The sequence below is a fragment of the Chrysemys picta genome, unplaced genomic scaffold, assembly GCF_011386835.1.
Source record: "Chrysemys picta bellii isolate R12L10 unplaced genomic scaffold, ASM1138683v2 scaf172, whole genome shotgun sequence".
In the NCBI taxonomy this organism is placed as follows: domain Eukaryota; kingdom Metazoa; phylum Chordata; order Testudines; family Emydidae; genus Chrysemys; species Chrysemys picta.
The window spans coordinates 28,838-34,837 of NW_027052879.1; positions in this window are offsets into that span (position 1 = coordinate 28,838).

The window sequence follows — 6,000 nt, forward strand, 5'->3', positions numbered from 1 at the left end:
CGGTTTCTCAGAAATGAGTAGACTTTATGGGCAGAAGAGACTGTTAGAGCATCTAATCTGACCCCCTGCATATCACAGGCCTTTCTGCACCATGTGGGGCAGGCAGAGCTCTGCCTGGGCGCAGGGGGAATGGAATGGGGGTAGATCAAGGAAAGGGGGGAGGGGAATGGGTGTGAGGGAAAGAGTTCCTGTCCCAGATGAAGGAATTTGGGGGCAGAGGAAAGGACCCTGCTCCACAGAGAGGGGAGAGGGTTTCTGTGAGTGCCAGGGGGCTCCATTTCCCCTTCCACTAGCTCCCCATTTACAGAGAGCCAGAGCAGTACCTGCAGCAGGGAGCGGGAGTTGCTGGTGGCCTCAGAGGCACAGGCCCTGCAGCGCCTCGGGCACCTGGCGCAAGTGCCGCATGATACGGAGCTGGCGCATCACATTGGCCGTGACGTCCTCCTGCTGCAAGGGAACGAGAACCTGTCTGAGACTCAGACGCCTCCGAGGAACAAGGGGGGATTAACGGCCCCTGGAACCAGCAGCATTTCCACCCAGCCCCTGCCCACCTCTGAGGGATGGATTCCCCCTCCTGACCCCCAGGATGGAGTCTTGTTGTCCTTCCTAGTGACCTCCAGTGGCAACCCCCCTCCTTGTACGGGGAGCTCCTGCCACTTCCCCGTCAGTGCCCCTGACAGCTGTTCCACCTCCAATCCACAGCTCAAGTTCTCGGACCCCTCTCCTCCAGCCCCACCCAGGTTGGGTAGGGAGGGGACTGTAGCGGGGGGGTCAGGAGGGATTCTGGCAGCAGTGAAGTGGGATGTGGGGAGGTTGAGACCTTTCCCCAAGTCACCCAAGCCACTAATGCTGAAGCCGCAGGATGGCAGCCCTGGTGAATGGGACGGATCGGCAGCCCCTGCTGACTAGGGTTACCATACGTCCGGTTTTTCCCGGACATGTCCTGCTTTTTGGCAATCAAACGCCCGTCCAGGGGGAATTGCCGAAAAGCCAAACATGTCCGGGAAAATGCCGGCCGGGCACTTCCCCTCCCGCGGCTGCTCTGCTCCGCTCCTCCCCTCTCAGACTTTAAGAGCCGAGCTGCCCGAGCCAGCGCTACCGGCTTCGGGCAGGCCCCCCTGCCTCCGGACTCCCAGCCGCCGGCCAGGCGCTTCCCTTCCCGGGCTCCAGCTGAGCTGCTCCGCTCCTCCCCTCTCAGACTTTAAGAGCCGAGCTGCCCGAGCCAGCGCTACTGGCTTCGGGCAGCCCCCCCTGCCTCCGGACCCCGAGCCACGGGCCAGGCACTTCCCTTCCCGGGCTCCAGCTGCGCTGGAGAAGCGCCGGCCGGGGGCGCAGGGTCTGGGGGCTGCCCGGCAAACCGTGAAGCCGGTAGCGCTGGGGCAGCCCTTTCCCCATGGCTGGGAGTGGGAGGGAGGAGGGGGCTGAGTTAGGGCGGGGAAGGGGCGGAGTTGGGGCGGGGCTAGGGGGTGAGGAAATGGGCGGGGCCAGGGCCCGTGGAGGGTCCTCTTTTTTTATTTATTAGACATGGTAACCCTACTGCTGACTGAATCCTCCTGTTCTCTCCAGAACGGGTCCAGCCTTGCCAGCAGCAGGACAAGCATCCCCTGCCCATGTGCCTCAGCCCTGCCTGGTCAGATGCCATCACCCGTCAGTCCTTGGCCTCCCAGGCTGCCAGTGATGGGAGCAACTCTGGGTGGTAGCTCGGGTGACACAGACACCAGACCACTAGGAATTGGGTGCGGCCCTGTGGGACAGGAGAGTCTCGCAGAGGGCACTTGGGGGACTCTCCTGCCCTTCCCAAGAGCGATAGCACCCTGTCCTAAGAACGTAAGTCTGGGATGAGGCAAAGCTTGTCATTAATTAGCCTGGCTAAAGAGCTGGGTGGAGCTGCTCCGGGGACAAGCTGGCTCGCTCCTGCTCATGGAGGTGAATTCATCTCCCTTCCCAGGAGCACCTGCTCTCCCTTTCATTCCCCACCAGGCTCCTTGTGCCAGGCCAGCGAATGGCCACAGGATGGGAATGAGGCCTGGGCCCCGCCCCAATCTCCTGAGTCTAATGCAGCTGCTCACCTTGTCCCCCATCAGCTGCTGGGTTTCCCCCAGGAGGGAGTAGGTGACAGGGAGAGAGACACACACATTTGTCCTTCTGGTTGCAGGGCTTGTGTCCTTCCAATCCCATTGGTGGCTGCACAGTGGGCAGAGTCCTCGCTGTGTGCCCGGCCCAACAGAATTGCAGGGCGTGGTGTGGAACACAGAAAGAGATAGAGAGACTCATCCTCCAGCCGGGGTCAGTCCGAGAGAAATTGGCTGAGGTCCCAGTCTCACTCTTCTAGCGGGTGCCATTTCCCAGCTGGGTTCCTTACCCCTCTGGTGCAGCAGCAGCTGGTAGAGCCGGTAAACCCCCTCCCTGGCCTGCCGGCTGATGTCCTTGGCTGGGTCACTGACGGACAGAGCCAGCTGTGCCATGTGGTGACCCATCCTGGGGAATTCCGCTGAGTTCTAATGGACGGGAGAGGGAGAGGGGACTCCATCAGCATTTTCCTGTTAGCTCCCAGTCCCCCCCGGGCCAGGACTCTCCTTCCCCTCAGCCCCTCTGCAGGAGATGCTAGAGGATAGGAGCTAGAGCCAGACCCTTAATTTCCTCTGCCCCCAAGGAAGCCTGGAGCACAGGGCTGTGGACAGGGCCCTCCATGAGGACTTGCTTCCCCAGCTGCTCCAGGATGACAGGGAGGCATGAACCTGGAGCACAGTCCCCTTAAAAGCCCAGAGTCACCAATTAACTGTGACAAGAAGAACTTGACTCAAGCCAGGCTCACTCTCTGCTCTGACTCTGCCTCCCCAAGAGGAACACTCCTAACCCACAGCCCCTGCAGCAGCAGATCCTACAGCCCGTCAGAGCCAGATCACCTACGCCTGGAGTCAGGAAGCTGGGGTCAGAGGTCACTTATGTCAAACTCAGGGAGGGTGATGGTGAATCTGAGCAGGGCCGTGCTGCTCTTAACGGCCCTGGCTCTCTCTCGCGGCACCCTGGACACGATCCAGTAGTTAATGTGCTGTGGGGAAAGGAGGCATTGCACTGACTGCCCTGACCAAGGATGCCCACTGGGGGCCCGGCTAGGAGGACAGACTGGAAAATGGATCTAAGAGTGAAGGTAAAATTGCCCCCACCCCTCTCATCGGGCTCACCTCCAAGATGTAGTGGAGCCTGTCGGTGTCTGGGGACTCTGCCAGCAGGTTCCCCAGCATGGCGTCCAGGAGGTCTGGCAAGACCCTAGGCAGATCCTGAAAGCAAGGGAGAGCCATGGGTCAGAGTTAGGGAAACTGGGGCTAAACTTGCCACAGGATGGGAAGACGGGTCTCTGGGAAGCACTGGTGAGACCCCCAAACACATATCCTGGCCTCTCTCCTTCACATCCCACTGCAGGCAATTAGCAAGGACTCATGGCAGGATGACAGCTGGCTCTTCAATCCATGACTTTAGCATGATCTACCTGCACTTGGGCGGTGTCCTTCTCCATGCCCAGGGTGAAGACGGCGTGCAGGGCAGCTCGGAGGAGGTGGGTCTCCAGCTCTGGCTCCAGGGCAGGTGTCATGGTGCTGGCAAGAGAGAGGAGCCGGTATTAGACTGTGCAGTACGGGGATTGGACTGGCACCAACACGCAGGTGAAACTGCAGGGAAATAGGCACAGGCTGGCAAGAAGGGAAACTGAGGCACCGAGCCAGGGAATGACAAGGCCAAGGTTTCTCAGACAGACAGTGGCAGGGCAGGAATAGCCCCTGTTCCCTGCACCCTGCTGCCCCTCCTGTATCTGATCCTGGGTGTGAGCCTCTCCCCAAAGCCGTTGCAATGTTACTGGAGTGAAAAGAACAGCCCAGCCAGGAGAGAGTGAACCTTCCCCGCACCTCTGCCAGAGGAGCCACCCTTGGGCGGTGACCTGGGAGTGGGAGGGGCAGTGACTCCCAGCCCTGGGCCTGAGCAGCACTGGGGTTAGGGGAAGCGGGCCGGAGGGTCTCGGTACCTGAGGTTGCCCACAGCAATCAGGGAGTTGGCGAGGACGGCGCCGGGTGGAGAGTTATCAGGCAGCTCCTCAATGAGCTCCTGTGAGACCCAAAGGAGACAAAGGAGCGTGTGAGATTCGGGCCTCACTGACACTTCCCAGTGAGGAGATTACACAGCCAGGGCCCCACACAGCCAGCAGGATCCCCCCACCTGCCCCCCACTCCTCCGATTCCTGCCCAATAGTGACCACTCTCCGAATTTCTCCCGTCTCTTCTCCCCAGTCTTCAGCCCCAGCAATCCCTGCCCTCAGCTGCCCCTCCAGCACCAGCCATCCCCCATCCATTGGCCTGGGGAGACCCCTGCCCCTCCCATGTCTCTGTCCTCCCTCTGGGCGCCGTGTCTCGCTCACCACAATCCTCTCCGCCACAGCCGCCTTGCAGCAGTGCGGCTCCAGTGTGTCCTGCCCTCTCTGCTGTGCAGCGAGCCGCGGGGTGGATGGCGGGCAGGAACACGAGCTGCTGGGCCTCCTCCTGCACCCACCAGGAGTGGGGTTAGGGGAGAGAGAGCCAGTTAGCCAGGGACCTCCCTGCCCCCACACAGCAGCTGCAGGACTCAGGCCTGAATGGGGGATAGTGGGGACCCGCCCATTGTCCAAATCACCCACCACTCCACCACAAGCAGGGTCAGGAACTGGGACAGTGCCTGTGGGGGGAGGAGACCTGGCTGGTGTGTGACAGACACCCCCACCTCTGGGGTCCCAGATCATGGAGGAGAAAGGTCCCCATTAGGGCTGGTGGATCATCAGGGACAAGAACCTCTGCAGGGGGTCAGGTGCTGGGAAGAGGCAGGACAGTCTCGGTTCCAGCACAGCTGGGGAACGTTTGTACCTTTTCTCCGTCTTGGAGCTGCTCTCGGCTGTTATTGAGAGCAGCCTCCTCTGTGGCCACGTCCACCCATTCCTCCTCCTCGTCCCCTGAGTCCCTGGCGGTCCCTGCACCAGGGAGAGAAGGGGACAGGGTGACGCCTGCTGCCACTCGGGGAAAGGACAGGGGCACGCTGGGGCAATGTGTCCCCTTCCCACCTCCGGGACCCAGGGCAGATCGGGCCCCACACTCCCCCATCTCAGTGATGCCTTCAGCCCCAACTCCTTCAGGAGCCCATAGCAAAGAGACCCCCCCACGCTGTCCTGGACTCCCTGGGAGGTGCCTCCCCCCAACTGGAGCACCGAGGACCAAAGTGGCAGCATCTAGTGTCAGTGGGGTTCATGTGGCTCAGGCCAGACCCCTGGGCTGGGGATCCGCCCCCATAGCACTGATCGAGGGCCTGGGCCCAGGGTGTTCACAGCCCCGCCCTCACCTCTCCCTGAGCCCAGCCTGACTCCTCACCTGGAACAAAGCTGCGGCGCCCATCGGCCTCGCTGCTGCCCGAGTCCCAGGCACTGCTGCTGTCCCATGGGGAGCGGGCCGAGCTGCTGGTGGTGGGACAGGGATCCTCCACCTCCTGCCCTGGGGAGGCTGGAAGGTCCTCACTGACCGGGCCGGGCGATGCCTCCTGCTGGGAATCAGGGCTGGGCTCCTGGGGCTGCTGCTGCCCACACAACATGTCCCAGAGTCACTCTGCCCGGCTCCCCTCCTGCGCTGGGTCCTGCCTGCCCAGCCGCAGCCTGGCCCAGCTCCATTTCGACCTGGCCTCTCTCACATCGGCGCCTGCGCTGGGAGCGGGTTTTCTCCGCCAGAAGACTGGGCACTTCCACCTCCTGGCCTGGCCGGGAGCTCCTTCCCCGCCAGTGGGGACGGAGGGGCCGCTCTGCTCCCGGGGAAGATGGCAGCTGCTTCCCTCAGGCTCTGGGGCCACCTGCAGAGTCTTCTTCCTGAACATCCTCAGGAGCCTGGCCACCCTGGAACCGAGCGGGAAGCGGGCGTGAGTCTGGGGTCAAGGCAGCCTCTCACTAACCAGCCTGTTTGGTCCCTCCCCATCCCTGCCCCAGCCAGAGCAGCTCCT